Source organism: Lissotriton vulgaris, chromosome 6, assembly GCF_964263255.1.
Source record: "Lissotriton vulgaris chromosome 6, aLisVul1.2, whole genome shotgun sequence".
Taxonomy (NCBI): Eukaryota; Metazoa; Chordata; class Amphibia; order Caudata; family Salamandridae; genus Lissotriton; species Lissotriton vulgaris.
Genome location: NC_141694.1, coordinates 1,441,157,929 through 1,441,178,202, shown reverse-complemented (window position 1 = coordinate 1,441,178,202; position 20,274 = coordinate 1,441,157,929).

Sequence of the window (20,274 nt, the reverse complement as noted above, 5' to 3'; positions counted from 1 at the left end):
GCAGTAGAGACACTACTCACTTTTAGGTCTAGACTTCCACCTCAGTCATTGTTCGAACCTGATCCTTCTGTTAGGAGAAAAGTGAAGCAGTATCCTATGAGAGAGGTTCCCCCTGTATGGAGAGAGGCAGTTGTGGCTGATGCCGCTCATGGTATTGCGGCTGCACTGGCTCATTTTCAGCGAGTGTGGGTGCATGTCCCTTGGAAGAGAGCTGAGGTCCTGGCTCTTAAGCAGACCTTGCCTGATCCCCGTAAAAATCCTGCTGGTTATTACAAGGAGTTGTCTCAGACAGTTGATGCGTGTGTTATGAATTTAGCTGACATAGATATGTTGATGGGTAATGTAGTTCCTCAACCCTTGTGGGCGAAGATCCGTCACGAGGATCACACACCAGAGTTAGGAGATACGTGGGTTAATATTACTGCTGCAGATCGTCGGCAGGTAGGAGGTCCCAAACCTGAACCCTTAGTTGCAGAAAAACCTGGTAGGATTATTAATTTAATGAAAACTATGATGCCTCTTCTGCAGGTGAATTGGGACAAGTTAGCAGCATGCAAACAAAAGAAAGACGAGACTGTGTCTGATTTCTTCACTAGGTTTGAGGAAACATTCATTGATCATAGTGGTCAGGACATGAGTACAGAAGGTGGTCAGAGGTTGTTTGTGGATAAGTTTGTTTTTAATTTACTTCACAAACTTTCTAATAAGTTAAAGGACTCTGAGAGTTTATGGGCTGTTTCTTCTTCGGCCCAGATATTGGCTATTGCACAATACTATGAGAATAGAGATAAAGATGAGAAGGATAAAGTAGAGAAGAAGACCAGAGAATTAAAAACGAAAGTTCTTCTGCAGCAGGCTTATCCGCCTCGCCCTAATCAGCGTCAGTTTCAGCAACCTTCCCAGTTTCAGCAAGCCCCACAGTTTCAGAAACTGTTGCAGAAGCCTGAGTCTTTTGCTTCGCGACTCCCGCTAGGCCCTAATCAGTGTGCTTATTGCAAACAAGAAGGTCACTTCAAGAATAGTTGCCCGATCTTGTTGCAGCATGTGAATGGTATGTCTGGTCTGAGAGGTCGTGGTGGTTTCCAACAAGTACCTAGGGGTAGGGGACGTGGTACGTTTCCCTAGAATGAACGTTCCTTTTCCCCTCAGAATTCTATGAATTATTTTGACCAACAGAATGTTCCGACCGTCCAGTCTGCTCAGTATTCCGACCGTCCAGTCTGCTCAGTACTACACTGATGAATATTATGTTGGACGTGAGAGTGCTGGTTTTAATGATAGTTAGGACGGTAATGGACAAAGGAAGGGAGTAGTGTCAGTTCCAGTAGACCAGAGTGGACATTATGTTGAAGTGATTACATCAGGTGTGGCAGAACCTTTTCTTTTGGATACTGGTGCAGCAAAGAGTACTATCATGCACTCTAAACTCCCTGGCGTACCTTTGTCTGGCTTGACCAATATTTCAGTAGGATTTTCTGGCGTCCCAGTTTGTAACCCGGTTGCCCCTTTCTATTGGCTCCTGTGAATTGGAGGCTCCCCTTATTCTAACGACTGGCTGTGGCGAGAATCTGTTGGGTTTGGACTTGTTGAAAAGATTGCATGCAACATTACATTGTTCTCCTTCAGGAGTACATCTTACGGTGGGTAAGAAAGTGATTTCCCCGATGTATCTGTCTAAGGATTGCCTTCCACTGGAACTGCGTTCTCTCCCTGATACACTTTGGGCTACAGGTCCCAATGATGTTGGTCTCTTGCAGATTCCACCCAACGTTGTTACCCTTAAGTCGAATGCTAAGTTACCACGAATTCCTCTGTACAAAATTGCCAGTGATGGCGAAAGAGCTCTTTTAGCGATTATCTGTGATTTGGTTGAGAAAGGTGTGGTTGAAGAAATGAGAGGTAATGTGTGTAACAGTCATGTTCTGCCTGTCCTTAAGCGTACTGACTCTTCTCAGCCACCTGTGTATCGGTTTGTGATCGACCTTCGAGAGGTCAATAAGATCGTTGTGCCACAGTTTCCTGTTGTCCCGAACATTACTGCTTTATTGACTATGATCCCTGCCTCAGCTGCTTGGTTTTCTGTTATTGATCTGAAGAACGCTTTCTTCAGTATTCCGATTGCTGAGGAAAGTAGGGATATTTTTGGCTTCTCTTTAGGAGGACGCAGTCTCCGGTTTAAGCACGCTCCTCAAGGTTATTGTGAGAGTCCCTCCTTTTATAGTCAGGCTTTGAAAACTCAGCTTGATACTCTTGCATTGCCTTTTGGTGCTACTCTTATCCAGTAGGTTGATTTGATTTGATTTGATTTGATTTGATTTTGGACTTGTAGAGCGCATGGCTGCCCTGGAGCGTCCCAGCGCTAATCCTAATCTGAACCTGGTGAACTCAAGCGATAAGCAAGGTTAGGGGATGGTAGGGAACAAAAAGGTTTTAAGAGCTCTTCTGAATTTCAGGTGATCCGGTTCCAAACGAAGTTCTCTAGGAAGAGCATTCCATTTGTTAGACACATTCAGTGAGAACCGTCGGCCTCCTGTTCGAGCTTTCCTCACTCGTGGGACAATGGCCAGGTTTTCTCCATCCGAGCGAAGGGCCCTGGTCGACTTGTAGGGTCGGATCAATCCTCTCAAGGCTGGAGGGCCTTTACCCTGCAGGGTCTTATGTGCGATACAGAGAGACTTAAAAGAGACCCGCTCTTGGATGGGGAGCCAGTGCAGGGCTTTCAGCAATGGTTTGGCTGAGGCCCGTCTCGGCGCCCCCATCAGCAGCCTGGCTGCGGCATTCTGAGCTCGCTGAAGAGTCTTGATGGTAGCATGAGGGGCTGCGAGGAAGAGGGAGTTATGATCTGTTGGTTGCTGCTGATGATGAAGAGTTTTGTAAATAATTTACTCTTTCTTTGTTGCGACCCCGTTCTGACCTTCATCATAAAGTGTCACCTTCGAAGTTGCAGTATTGCCGCCAAGAAGTGACCTACTTAGGTAATGTCTTGTCGAAGGAGGGAAGACGATTGACCCCAGAGCGTAATCAAGCGATTGCCCAAATGACTGTGCCATGCACACAGGGAGAGGTGCGTGCCTTCTTAGGTATCACCTTGTATTGTAGACAGTGGATTCCGAATTTTTCTTTGATAGCGAAACCTTTGTTGGCACTTACTCTTAAGGACACACCACACCCTCTTCCTTGGTCTGACGAATGTCAGAGGAGTTTTTCTGAATTGTGTGATGCATTGTGTTCTGCTCCGGTGTTGGGTACCCCCGACTACAGTAAACCTTTTACACTTTATGTACACGAGAGAGAAGGTTGTGCGTTATCAATGTTGACGCAACAATTTGGAGACAAGCACCGCCCATGTGCGTATTTTTCAGCTACTTTAGATCCGGTAGCTAGGGCGTTGCCTAGTTGTCTAAGAGCTACAGCGGCAGCGACGGTTTATATCCGACAGTCTGCTGGTTTGGTATTGGATAATACATTGATTGTGATGGTCCCACATGCAGTGGATACCCTATTGAATAGAACGAAGACTCAACATCTTACCAGTGCGCGTTTGTCAGGTTATGAGTTGACGCTTTTGGCTAGCCATGTGCACATCAAGCGGTGCAACACATTGAATCCAGCTACATTGTTGCTGATTTTTGTAGAGACAGATGCTCAGGAACAGCATGATTGTTTTCTCCAGACAGAGGAGGAAACGAAGGGTAGAGTTGATCTGAAAGATACTCCTCTTTCGAACCCTGATGGTACCCTATGGGTAGATGGTTTGTGCTTTAAGCTTCCGAATGGAGAGACGACTGCAGCATATGCTGTCACAACTTTGCACACGATTGTTGAAACAGCATGTATTGCAGAGAATTCAGCGCAAGCAGCGGAGCTGATAGCATTGACTAGAGCGTGTGTGTTGTCAAAAGGAAAGAGAGTGAATGTTTATACTGATAGCCAATACGCATTTGGCGTGCCTCACAGTTTTGGTCGCTTGTGGAAAGAGAGGATTTCTTACTTCCCATGGTACGAAAATTCAGCATGGACAATTAGTGAGTGAACTTCTTGAATCACTTACTTTGTCGACCCAAATTGCGATAGAGAAGTGTAGTGCGCATAAGAAGGTTACGAATGATGTGGGTCGGCGGAATGCATTTGCAGATGAAGTAGCGAGAGAAACGGCGAAAGATGTGATGAGTCGGATGTGTGTTGCAGGTCCTGACAGATGGGTTGTGGAAGGAGGAATGTGTGAAGATACAACAGAAAGTGTGAAGATGATTCAGGCAAAAGCTACTGAGAAAGAATTGAGTATGTGGAGAGAGAGTATGGGAATGTTGGATTCAACAGGCTGTTGGGTTGAGTTGGCAGAGCATCAGCGATGGTTGTTGCTGGATGCATATGTGCTTCCGGTGGTTACTATGGCTCATGGGTTGGCTCACATTAGTTCAAAAGGGATATGTAAGTTGTTGGCTCCGGTATGGCAGAATGGTGGAATTCTTCGGTGTGCTGAGAATTTGGTTAAACACTGCATGATTTGCTTGATGCATAATCTGGAAAGGGAACCCCAACTCCAGCGGGTCATTTTGCTCCTCCAACGTATCCGTTTGAGGTGCTGCAGATAGACTACATTCATATGGAAAGATGCAATAACTTGAAGTATGTCCTTGTGGTTGTTTGTGCCTTTTCCAGATGGATAGAGGCCTACCCCCTAATGTATAGTACTGCCTTGTCTACAGCCAAGGTTTTGCTCAAAAAATTATTTCCCAGCTATGGCTTGCATGGTATGGAGTGATAATGGAATTGAATTTGTGGGTCAGATTATGAAGAAAGTATGTTCGGGTCTGGGTATCAAACAGAAATTTCACGCTGCGAATCACCCCCAGTCAGCAGGACTGGTCGAGTGCTATAATGGCACTCTGAAACTGAAGTTGGCCAAGGTGCAAGCGAGCTCTGGTCTTACATGGCCCGATGCCTTAACATTGGCACTTTTGTCCACGAGAACGACAGTACATTCTCGCGTGGGACTTAGCCCATACAAGATTGTTTTTGGACGTCCGGCAAATGTCTGGGGTGTGCCGAGGCCTAAGAAGTACAGTGATATCGAGTACCCTATGTTGGTTGACTACTTACATGATTTGACTGCTAAATTGCGTGTTCTTCACCAACAGGTCCATGACACTTTGCCTTCAGTTTCTGTAGACGCAGGCCACACGATTCAACCTGGCGACTGGATGCTAACCAGGAGTTTCCAGAGGTCAAAGAACTTGGAACCAAGATGGACTAGTCCATACCAAGTCCTGTTATCAACTCGGACTGCTATTAAGGTGTTCGGCAAGAAAAACTGGGTACATGGTACCCATTGAAATAAGATACCTTTGCCCTTACCGTACGATAAGTGGGTCCGGGAAGGTGTTGCCGATTCCGATAGTGAAAGGGTTCCGAGATTTGTACCTTTTAGCGATGCACATCTAGAATGGACTCAGTCAGAACGTGCTGATGATGAAGTCTTGCAAGAAGCTGTGCCACCGTGTTTGAGACTTGATACTACACACCCAGAGACACTCTTTCAGGACCAAACTGTGCCTGGTAAAGAACGCTACAACTTAAGGTCTAAAAAGGACAAATAAAATGAGATTTTTGTTTTGTGAATTACACTCTTTCAGACAAGAAACTATTTTTCTTTTTCGAACCACCATCCGGGTTCAGCTGCAGGGTTGCGGTATAAGACTTAAGGGGTGGCCCGCGTATTGATGAAAGATCTGCGGTTCTAGGGATGTCTAGGACGCCTGGACGCACACTTGAGTGAAGAAGCAGAATTGCCGCAAGCAGCACGTTAGAGGATGGAGTCTGTTGTAACTGAAAGAGATGTTGAGAGAATATATCTTAAGACAAGATTTTGTATATTAATACATAGCAAATGTTTTATAATATTATGCTTTTTGACGTTTTTAAGTATCACGTTAGCTTGTGTGGGTTGGACTGTCTATGCTACACAACAGAAATCTGCACCCACCTCCCAACCTATGCTTTCTTTCACTACTGTTTCTTTGCACCAGTTTTATACGTTGCCTGAACATGAACAGACAAGGAGATCAGAATTTGTCAACAACTCGTTCATACAGTTGTTGCATCAGCATCAGTTAGTAGTAAATACCACTAATTGTTGGGTTTGTGGTCTTATGCCTCATACGACAGATAAAGGTATGCCATATTTGGTTTTGCCTTTTTATTTTAATGGGTCTGTGTGGGCTTTTCAGACCATGTTTAGCTATGCAAATTAGGTATGCCCCTTACGTTCCCTTAAAGATAACTTGAGCAATAGTGCCTTGATAAGGGGAATAGTAGCTATGATCCGAGATATTGATGCATATAATGCTATCCCTACGGATGAGGTGCAGGCTTACATTGGTTGGAACGTGACTGGATATAGTACCAGCTTGACAGAGAAGGAGAGACGAAAAAGGTCTCCCCCTATTTGGATTGTACCCCACCGAGGCCATTTTTGTTTGCAAGGTAATGGTTGGAATCCGAAAGCTCAGCTAGGTAAGAGTGTGTGTGCTCAAACCTATGTCTATTCACCTCGGACTTCTCCACCGTTTGTGCCAGCCAAAGGCACATATTTTGTTTGTCATGACAGAGCCTACACATGGTTGCCACCTGATTTTTCAGGAACTTGTTATGTGGCGTTTCTGCTTCCCCCTACATACACTACTGCTTCAGACTATCATAGAACGAGATATGGTAGAGGTGTCTTCAATCAGGAAGATACTGCAGCACACGAAGTAGGAGATTTCTTCAAGGGCTTCCTGCCCTTTTGGGGTCCTATGATCAATAGTAGGCATATTCGACAGCTTGTCCGCGTTGTTGAAGCTACTATTAATGAGACAGCAGGTGCTCTTAGTAATGTTACAGCTGAGCTTCAAGCGGACCGCCTTATGACTTTGCAGAACCGTATGGTATTAGACATTATACTTGCAGATCGAGAAGGAGTATGTAAATTGATTGGATCCAGTTGCTGTGTTTACATACCAGATAATGCCCCTACAGTGTACCAAGCCATCTCTAGGTTGTGTAAAATCTCTGAGTCTATCCATGTAGACGAAGGAGACTGGTCATTGACGGGATGGTTTTGGGGACTGCCGTCTGAGGAAAAATAAATTTTATGGTCAAGAAATGTTCCCTAACGTGTACCCCACCGTCTCCATGTATCAGCTTAAAGTGCATGTAACTTCCCTCCTGTGCCAGCTAAGAAGACGCAAATACATTTGCGTCCAACGTTAACATGTCCTCTTTCAGATCCACCCTGAATGGGTTGAATATTCCGTTCCTAAGTATGCCATGCCAACGTCTTTTTGTGGTGTACTTTACACGTTTTTCAGCTCTGGCGAAGTAGGCCCTGAATTCTGCCATCGAGCCTTTTTCTGCCTTCTAACTCTGAACGCCTCAGCCTGGGCTGCCTCTGTACCCGTGACCTCTGCCTTACTCCCTGTGCGGCTAACGGTGCTTGGCTCAGCCTGCTGCCTGCCAAAACTGTATTCAACCTTCGAATTATCTGTTCCGCTCCTCAAACATACATTCCTGCCTACTAGTTCAAGTAAACATCTTTCCAGCTGCAGAGCAAAGGGCCCGGCCTCACTGTCTCCGTGCAAGTAATTCATAGCCTCTGTTACCATGGTAGGCCCATGCCCCCTCGCATCTCATGCAGACACGTAGATGCTTATACACGCACTCACAGTCAGTATAGAATAGCCTCTGTCCAAGAGACCTTTCCCTCTAGATAAAATGGTTCCCAAACATCAGATATCAGATATGATATAGGTACGAGTTGATCTGACATGCCAGACTTCTGTCTCTTTCCGCTAGTGTAAATGTCAAGTCCCCTGCACCCTCCAGTTCCACGTCAATCACGCGTCATGCAGCTGCGCGCGCATCCAGGCCTCAGATTTCTGCTGACATTGCTAAATTCTGCTAAGTACCCACCTACTCGTGACACTTACATGTGACGTTTCTAGCGCACACCTCTATGTTCCCGCCTAGTTCACGCCTTTTGATTACGTATTGCTAACACGTGTATGCTGTTATCTTGTTTCTCTCAGCTGTTACGCCTACTGTATTGGTATTCATTATATGGTTTAAGTATAAAAGTTATGTCTTGTCAATAAAGTATGCTCTATCCCTTCCTGCACCCCTGTGGTGGCAGGAACCCGATATCCGGTACTTGTACCATTCCTTTTTAAGGAATAAAACCCCTAGGAACTCTAACACCACGGACTCTGCATCTTTCTTTCAGATTGAGTTATTTTTGTTAAAGTACTTACCTGCATAGAAATTAGGACGGTAAATCAAATATTTACCACATTATTTTGGCGCCCGAATAGGGACCCCTCCCCCACCTCACGCGCCGGTTGGTGCGTTGCAACCTTTGCCCCCTGCCATAAGTCAAGACGGAACTACGCGTACCCGCAGGATTTCCTGTATCTCCCTCTGGCCCACGGAGGTGACGGAGACTGCGATCAGCACCCAGACGAGGCGGTGAGGAGTGCGGAGGATCCCGACCAGAGCCTAGCCGAAAGAAGCAAGGTCCGAGGTGTCAAGAGGCCCACCAGTTTCCGAAGTATCCACGTGTCGAGTCCAGTCCAGTCCGGTCCAGTCCAGTCGAGTTTTCCGAGGCCTTCTGTTCCGTGCTTCCCGGTGAGTGCCATTGCTGGGACGTATCTAGACGGGTGCATTATTATGTATCCGGTAAAGACGTGTTTGGGTACACAAACGCGGTCTGCACTGTTTTAGACAGTGTATCTGTACTGTTTAGCAGTATATCAAGCATACAAGTTCTTGCACTGTCCTCGACAGTGTATCTGTACTGTTTAGCAGTACATCTAGTATCCAGGGTAGTAATATATGTCCAAATGTTTTTAATGTGATTAATGTCGTGGTATGAGTGACTGTTTGATGTACATTATTGTGTTTTTGTGTAACTAGCTGTATTCAGAAGTAAGTAACAAGTATCGAGTATCCAGTACTAAGCAACAAGATGCCGTTCTTCAATAAACTAAGACAGATAGGAACTAGGAAAGGGATACTAGAGGAAGAAATTCCTATCCCCCCTAGGGATACTCCTGGAAACTTCATGTATCATAAGCATGGCTTAGATGCCATACTGTATCTAGATTTATGGGCCGATTATACCAAGCATCTAGACGAGAGACACAGATGGCCCGTTACAGGAACTTGGGATGCCGAGTGCATCGTAAAGGTAGAAGAAGCGCTATGGAAAAAGAAAGCCAGACAATCTCAGAAAGACGCCATAGAATTTTGCCGTAAAGAATCACATAAACGTGCTGAAAGAGCGCTCCGTAGAGAAGATAGACATAGAGAAGAGTCAGATAGAGCCCGAGAAAACGAATTAGTTAATGAAGGAATCAGAGTAAAATCAGAACAAGTAGACCGCGCGCGAAACAATCTTGTAAATGGCATGTATCTTGTGGCCGAGGGTTCGCCTGAAGCCACTTCAGACATACCGAAAAATCTGCCGTCACCATTAGTTCCGACTAAAGTAAATCACAGGACCACCAAAGACATATTCCCTGCTTCCTATCTAGACGATGTAGCACCCGCTTACACCAATCCACGTGCCCGCGTCCCGCCTACTGACGGTGACGGGGACGGAGGTGGCAACCCGCCTCCAGACCATATTCCGCCATTACCGCAACAAGGTTCCCCCGTTCGACAGCCTGCTCCATCTGTTCCTCCACCTCCACCACTTCCCGCACCTAAGATTAATATACCAAATCCGATTGTGCCCGATCCCAGTAAGAGACAAGTTCAGGTACACATACAGACTCCACAGAGAAATAATGCTCAAGCCTCTGGCTCAGGAGGTGCGACAGGGGGTCTCCAGACCCCGCCAGCAACACACAGATTACACCTTAAAGACATGCTGAAGCAACACACACCCCAATCACCCCGTCTCGACAGACTCAAAGAACCCCTTCCAGTTTGCAGATACGATCCGGTACCTGGTAAAGACGATAGGATGTTGATAGCATCACTACGCTTGCGACAAGCTACAGATTACCTAGTGTTATTCCCAGGGATGACTGATCACCTAGATAGAATATATAATTTTGTCCAAACTGGAGAAAATCCCGATAGTATTAAGGAGGCCCTGGCACACCAGAAAGTTGACACTCAAGCATATATATTACGTTTTTTCATAAATTGCTTAATAAGAGACCGAGACAGGCCTGGGGTAGACCAGGATGAAATAGAATCACTAAACAAGTGGGGTCAGAATATAGCCGAAGGAAAGCATGATAAAATGAATTGTATATCAAGCATGTACAAGAAAATCAGAAAGGCAGTAATAGAAATACATGAAAACGAAAATGAAAGTGACAAGAATAACTCCTCCGAGGAGGAGGAAGGACCTGTAGAACCAGAAACGACTACAGATACGATAGCGTATGTAGGTAAGGGAAATTACCTTAGGAAAGGCATTCGTCCAGAAAGCAAGAGAGTTTTTCTCTCTGGCATATTAAAACCAAAATCGCCTGAACATCTGTTTCAAGTTACCGATAAAATACTTCAAGAACAAATGGGGTACCATGTACTCAATTCTATGGATGAACAAGAACTAGCCCGGTCAGCAGTACTATGGGCTGACAATTCTAACACGTACAATGATGATACAGTAGCACAGACATTTCTGAACCTTTCCCTAGACGAGCAGAAATTAGCTGGTATATACATGATTCAGCATCTCATGACGTTATACATGCAACAACATTCTGATCCAGGTCCCTTACCCGATACATTAGAAGCCCTACTCATGAATAGATGGAGAGGTCTAAGTACCAGTTTAATTCAAATAATTCTAGAACAACGACGTAAATATAACGCTTTCTTAGGCCCACAATATGTTCCAGCTCAGCCACCCGAAAGAAAAATGTGTCACTTTGAGCATTTTGACAGGCAGAATCCGTTACGAGAAGTACACCCAGTTATGGGCACCGATAATACCCTGAAACGTGTGTATGTATACACACCTCTGACCAAGTTAGAACTATTAGAAATGAAGAAACTAGTACCCTGTCATGATAAAGACCCTGCAGGTTTTCACCGAGAACTTAAAGACATGTTACTCATGGGAGATTACACATATACAGATATTATGAAATTGTTAAAGGAACTGCTGCCCACCGGCATCTACGAGAAACTCAAAGAAAAAGAATGGGAGGTGGGAGATAAAAAGATTATATGGACAGAAATAGAAGACGAGGAAAGAATTCGTACTCCAGGGCTAGGCCTTGGGGATAAAGCAAAAGCATTACCAGGTTTAATAGTACAGGTCTTGCCAAGATTATTGGCAACTAAAAAGGAAGACTGGGACGCAATCTCAGCCTGTAAACAGAAACACGATGAAGATACCAGTGACTTCTATTCAAGATTCGAGAAATGTTTCATTATTAATAGTGGCCTAAAATCAGGTAGCGAGTCGTACCCGCATCTTTTTGTATCAAAGTTAGTCGAGAATTCCCTGACCGCAGTTAAAAAACCGTGTATATAAAGTTGAAAGTACATGGCAAGCAAACACGCCATCCCAGATGTTACAAATGTTACAATACCATCAGAACAGAATTAGAGAAGAACAGGATCACGAACAGAGACGTATGAAAGACACGAAAATGAAAATGTTAGTGGCCCAGTCGGTTCCTGCCGACGGCCAGAGAAAGGGTACGACCCAGACAGGTAATGCCGCAGCTCCCGTTAAAGGGACATGCAATTATTGCAAGCAGCCAGGTCACTACGTACATGAATGTCCAGTCCTGAAACACAATATAGCAACAGGTAAAACTAAAGAAAGACCGCATCCGTCTAGACAAGACCAGGTCCAGCAACAGACTTCACAGAATTCACAACCTATGCATGCTCCACCACATACAGCACAGACAGCAGCGGTATCACAGCCACAGCCACAGCCCATTGCAGCGACACAGCAAGTTTCACGACAGATGAACCAGTATGCCCAATCTGATTATCCCGATTATCAGCGATACACATGAAACAGCCTAGAGAGGGAGGTTGGCTTGCCTCTTATTGAGATTCCTGTAGATCAAGAGGGTCCTTATGTACACAGTCAAGTATTGGGAAAAGACAAAGTTTTTAATTGACACAGGGGCAAGCCGCACAACAATCAGCCATAATGAAGTCCCAGGGGCACCCTTCTCAGGCTCACAGAATGTTTCCCTTGGTTTTTCAGGACAGCCTATTGTAAATGAGGTATCGAAACCAGTCGCCCTGGCTGTGGGTCCATTATCACGTGTTACAGACTTGTTACTAACGAAATCATGTCCAGAAAACTTGTTAGGTATCAAAACATTGAAGGCTCTAGGAGCTGTGATATGTTGTTCTCCGGAAGGAGTTAGACTTTTCTTGCGTGACTTTAAGGGTCACTATGTATTACGAGAGTTTGATGTCAGATTAAAAAATTTACCGAAACACCTGTGGGCACAAGGCCCGACCGATGTAGGTTGCATGCACATCACACCATACCGTGTTACACTCAAACCAGGAGTTGTTTTACCGAGAATCAGACAATACAAGTTACCACCCGATGCTGTAGTGGCTTTACTGGAAATCATTGAAGAGCTCATTGCCCAAGGAGTGGTCGTAGAGACCGACTCCAATATCTGTAATTCCCCTATCATCCCGATTCTTAAACGTACTGATCCCAATGCACCGCCAGTATATCGGTTGGTGATTGATTTACGAGAACTAAATAAATGCATTGTTCCACAGTATCCTGTGGTTCCCGACATCTCATCCTTATTGACTGCTATTGATTCAGAAGCCACGTTCTTTACTGTAATTGACCTCAAGAACGCCTTCTTCAGTGTGCCCATTGATCCAGAGAGCCAATACCTCTTCGGATTCAGTTTAAATGGACGAAGTTTCAAATTTTCACGCGCACCTCAAGGATTCACAGAAAGCCCCAGCATCTATAGTCAAGCACTGAAAAGACAACTTGATTGTATCCAAATGCCAGTTAACACCGCCTTACTACAATACGTCGATGATCTGCTGATCACCGCACGAAGTGAACCCGAATGTGAACAAGCATCACTGACAGTTTTACATTTTCTGGCCGACAAGGGACACAAGGTGTCTCCTTCGAAGCTACAATTCTGTGTTCAGCAAGTTGTGTACTTGGGTCACTTGCTGTCCAAAGTGGGGAGACAGCTCACTCCTGACCGTATCCAGTTAATTGTAAACATGCCACAACCCCAGACACAAAAGGAAGTGCGGGCCTTTATAGGCCTCACCTCGTACTGCAGACAATGGATTCCCCAGTATGCATTTCTAGCTAAACCACTCATTCAGTTGACAACACAGGAGGCAGCGACTTCGACTGCCCTTCCTTGGACTCAGGAACATACACGGGCCTTTGAGGAATTAAAGAAAGCTTTATGTCAAGCACCAGTTTTAGCAACACCATGTTACAGCAAACCTTTTGCACTTTTTGTTACAGAACGTGATGGTACAGCGTTGTCTGTCCTCACTCAAGATCAAGCAGGTTCACATAAGCCTTGCGCTTATTTTTCAAGTACATTGGATTCAGTAGCCCAGGCACTCCCTGCGTGCTTAAAGTCAGTTGCAGCGACAGCCCTAGCAATCAGACAGAGCGATTCAATTGTCTTAGGACATCAATTAACAGTACAAGTTCCACATTCTGTAGAGGTTCTTCTAAACTGAACCCAGACTCAACACTTGACTATAGCACGACTGACAGGATATGAACTGACACTATTCCAGCCACACATAGAAATCAGACGCTGCAGCATTCTGAATCCCGCAACATTGTTACCTTCGAGTATGACTAATTCAGCCCCGCATGATTGTATAGAGATCATTAATGCAGTAACAAAGCCCCGACGAGACTTAACAGATGTTCCACTGACAAATCCAGACCTGACACTTTATGTGGATGGTTCATGTATGAGAACAAACACAGGAGAATTAGTGGCCGCATATGCAGTGACCACTGAAACTGAAGTTAAAGAAACATATCGTATTGATACACTGTCCGCTCAAGCAGCAGAGCTCATCGCTCTGACCCGAGCTTGTATACTAGCCAAGAACAGAAATGTTAACATATACACAGACTCACGTTATGCTTTCGGAGTCGTACACGACTTCGGAGTGTTGTGGCAAGAACGAGGTTTCTTGACCTCTCACGGTGCCAAGATCCAACACGGTCCCCTCATTCAAGCACTGTTAGATGCAATACATCTGCCTTCAGGCATATCCATCATGAAGTGTAAAGCACATACTAAAGTTACAGATTCCATTTCCCAGGGTAACGACCTGGCAGACCGAACAGCAAAACATACAGCATTGACTCACACCCAGACAACTGATATGACAAAGACAATAGTACCGACACATTGTATGACAGTTAGAGATCCCACACTAGATGTAATCGATATTCAGACACATGCTACTCCAGATGAAATCAAGAAATGGACTGAACTAGGAGGGATCCAGACAGATCAAGGTTGGATGACGAAGGGAAAATCTACATGGTTTCTCCCCGACTCTATGGTTCAAGTCATAATAAATACAGCACATAGTCCAGCACACCTAGGAGAAAAAGCTATGCTAGACAGTTTACAGAATCTCTGGTACAACAAACATTTACGAGCAGCAGCAAAACAGAAAGTGCGTACTTGCATGATCTGTTGTCAGTTCAATCCAGGTAAAAGCGTCCCTGTAGAGCAAGGTGGATTCCATCCTCCCGATCACCCTTTTGAAGTCCTCCAGATGGATTATATCCAGATGGACCGTTGTCGAGGATTCAAGTATGTCCTCGTAGTTGTTTGTGCACTTTCCCGTTGGACCGAAGCATATCCAGTTCCAGATTGCACTGCCCCGACCACTGCCAGGCAGCTGGTTCGAGAATTCTTCCCACGGTACGGCTTGCCTCGTGTCGTGTACTCAGATAACCGACAGCCATTCTCATCCGAGCTCATGAAACAGGTCTCCCTTCTGCTAGGATATCAGTGGAAATTCCACTGCGTCCGACATCCCGAGGCCGCTGGCCTTGTAGAGAGGCATAACCAGACACTGAAAACACGCCTTGCTAAAATCTGTAAAGAGAAAGGGGTCGACTGGATAGTTGCCCTGCCAGTTGCACTGTTCTATATGAGAATGGTCCCCCATTCGAGATCAGGACTATCACCGTATGAGGTGGTCTTTGGCAGACCACCGAATATGTGGGGGACGCCCATGCCTAAGAAAATAACCGATGTTGATTGTAATATGCTGACAGATTACCTTGCCTCCTTGATGTCTGCACTCCAATCATGTCGTTCACAGGTTGCCGCAGCCTTCCCTGACAACACTGATGTAAAGCCACATGATGTCCGTCCCGGGGATACTGTGTTGATTCGCAACTTCGACAGGAAAAGCCCGCTGGAGCCCCGCTGGAAGGAGCCGAAGATCGTCCTTCTGACCACGAGGACGGCGATCAAAGTTGAAGGAAGAAATGGGTGGATCCACACGAGTCATATTAAAAAATGTAATGAACTGTTGCCAGAGACTGACTCGTCCACCCCCTCAAAGGACTGCCTCGAAGCTAGAGACTTTAAAGTTCCCAAAAGAGAGAAAACTCCCCAAGAGGAGTACAAAGAGAAATTACGGTCTAGCAAGTCAGACAGTTTAATTGTTTAAGTCCTCCCCTAGGTGAATCGGTTAAATAGTTTCTGACATGTATCCCCTAGACCGAGATAGAGATAGAGAGAGAGAGAGAAGACTTAAGAAACATGCATATTGTAAATCACTCCGTAGTCACTGTATAGTGACATTATTGGTTATGTTTTTTCTAAGTCTTTTGATTATTGTTGCCAGTATATTATTGCCTATATACTACCCTATTTTCAAGCGTGAACAATCTGCTTACAATGTTACTGCCGAACATTCTTTTAGCGAATTACCCCCTCATGAATTGTCATACAGACTTGCGCTGCGCAACAACACCTTCATTAGTATGTTACATCACTCCCATCAGACTAATAATGCTACAAACTGTTGGATATGTGGCCGACTCCCTCCCTATCAGAAATACAAGGGAGTTCTGCCCCACTTTCCGTACCCGTTCACACACAATGGCTCATGTGGAGCATGGTTTAGAATAATTAATTCCTTAGATCCTGATATTGCTGTTTTCAAAGGAAACTGGGTTTGGGGAAACTTGAACTTAGTTCTGCTTAACGCTTGTTATCCTGACAAAAAGGGACTTCCCACTAGAATAGGAACTGATCTAGAAAATGAAGTATATGGATTAGGTAATTATACAATTAACCTTATGATTCTTACTGTCGAATCCGAAGCTGCACCAGTGCTCCCTGCTATGTCAGTATTACCAGTCACAGGTGACTTATGTGTCAGAAAGAAAGGTTCAGTACACTTAGGTCATAGCAAATGTACTACTGTGGTCGAATTCAGTGATCAAGGCAAATCTTCCTTTAGAGCTACTCGACATTCCTACTTTGTTTGTGGCCATACCGCATACATACGCTTACCTCCAGATTGGGATGGTACCTGTTACATTGCATTCCTTCTGCCACCTGTTTTTCTAGCCCCTCCTGATTATCATAGAAATACAAATCTAGTAAAGAATAGACTCAGAAGAGATCTCCCGATTGTCGACTATACTGAAACGGCATGGGAGCAATACACAGATTTCAATAAAGGATTCTTTTTCTTCACAGGTCCCGTCCAAAATAGTAAACTGATACGAAGATTAACTAGAACACTCGAAGCAGTAGTGAATGAAACTACCTCCGCTCTAGGCAACTTAACAGAGGAGCAATCTGCCATGCGGGTTGTTGTTCTCCAAAATCGTCTTGTTATTGACGTCATCCTAGCAGATAGGGGCGGAGCTTGTAAGGTCATCGGGTCAAGTTGCTGTGTTTTCATTCCAGAAAACGCGCCGACAGTATATAAAGCTATTACACGTCTTCATCAAATTGCAAGTTTGATACATCAGAATCCAGGCACCTGGACTTGGTCCGGTTGGTTCTGGACAACGTTAACCGCTTGGGGATGGAAGATCCTATCCTTCCTAGGCATTGCCCTTGTCATAGTATTCAGTTGCTGCCTGTGCCTACAGTGTGGGCCAGCGATTTGTGGACTGTGCGCCACTTCATGTATTCCACATTCCAGTTTTCATTCAAAACGCGAAAAGAAGAAAGAAGAGCAAATGATGTTACAAGAACAGACTGATCGGTTCATGAGAATCGATATATCATGAAGGGTCCGTAGGGAACAAGGAGGGAATGAGGAAATATAAATTTTATGGTCAAGAAATGTTCCCTAACGTGTACCCCACCGTCTCCATGTATCAGCTTAAAGTGCATGTAACTTCCCTCCTGTGCCAGCTAAGAAGACGCAAATACATTTGCGTCCAACGTTAACATGTCCTCTTTCAGATCCACCCTGAATGGGTTGAATATTCCGTTCCTAAGTATGCCATGCCAACGTCTTTTTGTGGTGTACTTTACACGTTTTTCAGCTCTGGCGAAGTAGGCCCTGAATTCTGCCATCGAGCCTTTTTCTGCCTTCTAACTCTGAACGCCTCAGCCTGGGCTGCCTCTGTACCCGTGACCTCTGCCTTACTCCCTGTGCGGCTAACGGTGCTTGGCTCAGCCTGCTGCCTGCCAAAACTGTATTCAACCTTCGAATTATCTGTTCCGCTTCTCAAACATACATTCCTGCCTACTAGTTCAAGTAAACATCTTTCCAGCTGCAGAGCAAAGGGCCCGGCCTCACTGTCTCCGTGCAAGTAATTCATAGCCTCTGTTACCATGGTAGGCCCATGCCCCCTCGCATCTCATGCAGACACGTAGATGCTTATACACGCACTCACAGTCAGTATAGAATAGCCTCTGTCCAAGAGACCTTTCCCTCTAGATAAAATGGTTCCCAAACATCAGATATCAGATATGATATAGGTACGAGTTGATCTGACATGCCAGACTTCTGTCTCTTTCCGCTAGTGTAAATGTCAAGTCCCCTGCACCCTCCAGTTCCACGTCAATCACGCGTCATGCAGCTGCGCGCGCATCCAGGCCTCAGATTTCTGCTGACATTGCTAAATTCTGCTAAGTACCCACCTACTCGTGACACTTACATGTGACGTTTCTAGCGCACACCTCTATGTTCCCGCCTAGTTCACGCCTTTTGATTACGTATTGCTAACACGTGTATGCTGTTATCTTGTTTCTCTCAGCTGTTACGCCTACTGTATTGGTATTCATTATATGGTTTAAGTATAAAAGTTATGTCTTGTCAATAAAGTATGCTCTATCCCTTCCTGCACCCCTGTGGTGGCAGGAACCCGATATCCGGTACTTGTACCATTCCTTTTTAAGGAATAAAACCCCTAAGAACTCTAACACCACGGACTCTGCATCTTTCTTTCCGATTGAGTTATTTTTGTTAAAGTACTTACCTGCATAGAAATTAGGACGGTAAATCAAATATTTACCACACGTCCAAATGGGGATGGAAGACTCTGACATTCCTTGGTATGGTTTTAATCATCCTTTTCTCTTGTTGTCTTTGCATCCAGTGTGGTTCCGGCATTTGTAGTCTTTGAGCTACTATGTGTGTTTGGAGACCTGTCCCGAGAGAAGTAGAGAATAATAAGATGATGCTACAGCAACACCTTGATGACCTAATAAATATCGATATAGACCTAGATTCAGATTATCATGAGTATTAGGTTATTGCCTACATAATGGCAAAAGGAGGGTTTGAGGTATTGTAATTCTCGAGTCTGACTCAATTTTGTTCTTTGCCACCATTTTGTGTTGCCCTCACGTACGCCTGTGAAGGTAGCCTGGCGAACAAAGTGGCCTTGCCTTCTTAGTTCACGTATACATTAACTAGGTTTCTTTTTGACTCTGAAATGAACTGTAAGAAACTGACCTCTTCACCTGAAACTGACCTCGCAAAGCCAATTTCCCTGAACGATCTTTGTCTGAGATTGCCAATCAATGTTCAGGACATCGTTAACTTTTAGTTTCCTTGCACATGCCTTATCTTGTTCAGCATCAGTTACTGTTTCTGTTTTATGTTTCTTCAATATATGGGTTATGCTTTCAATTATAGGTTTGTCCGGCTTGTGGAGATTGAATTTGGGACATTCCTAATAATTAACTTTTGGGTTGGAATACTGTAAATTGAGTTTTTGTTATGTGATACTTTGTTTGAAAATGTACCTTACTGGCTAGAATTTTGTGCAGTGGGTGCACATTTATAATGTGAATATTGGGTATAAAAAGGAGACGTCTCGCCTTAGTAAAATGAGCAGTCTCCTGAGAATTTACACTGTGATGCATTTCTAGGATCACTGTTACTAGCTGCAGCTAATAAACTTGGTCTCTAAAGCCATCCAGAAGTATTCTGTGTCTTTGTATACCAAGACAGGTGAACTCGAAGATCTTAGGCGTGCCCCTGACGCCGCTGGGTTAAACCCCGGTTCTTCACGGTGAAGTTGAGGACCAGATCACAGCGCCAGTGTCGGATTTTCCCCCCTCACCCCAGGGGTCAGCGACGCTGGGGGGAACCCGGATTGAGGCGGCCAGCGGCGAGAGAAGGTGTGTGCTGGTGGAGGCCCCGGGCTGTGGTGCTGGAGCCCCTGAGAGAGGAGCCCATAGTGGAGCAGCAGCAGCGTGGTGGAGCCCTGGAGAGGCGGTGAGTGGATTGTCCAGCTGGAGGTGTGGGTGAAGAAGCTGGGGGGACTGATCTGTGAGCCCCCCCTAACATCCTTGCTTGCCCCGGGGGTGCATCGGTGCTTGGCAGCCGAGTCTGGCTGCAGCAAGGGCGGTGAAGGGGGAGGAGTGGTGCCCCTGGGGCCGCGGAGGGTCCGGCAGTACATGCTGCATCACCAGGAGCCCTGAACCAGCCAGGAGGTGGTGGAGCGTGCCGCATATTGGACACTCCTTGATCTGCCGGCAAGGGGAGCTCCGGAGCGGCGGGGGCATGGGTACTCTTGGGCTTGGCTGCTGTAGTATTCTTAGTGGGCCCCCTCACCGGGGTCCGTGGCGCCTATCGGTGGCCGGTTCGGGCCATAGTTCACGCGCAGCGAGGCCCGCAGGGATAGAGGTGTGAGTTGGACTGGCGGCCATATTGGGGGCCCTCGAGGCAGAAGTAATCAGCGGAAGGGGCCCGGTGGAGGAGTGATCGGTCGGAGACTTTGCCTCTCACGTGTAGGCTTGGCAATCGCTTGGCCCCCTG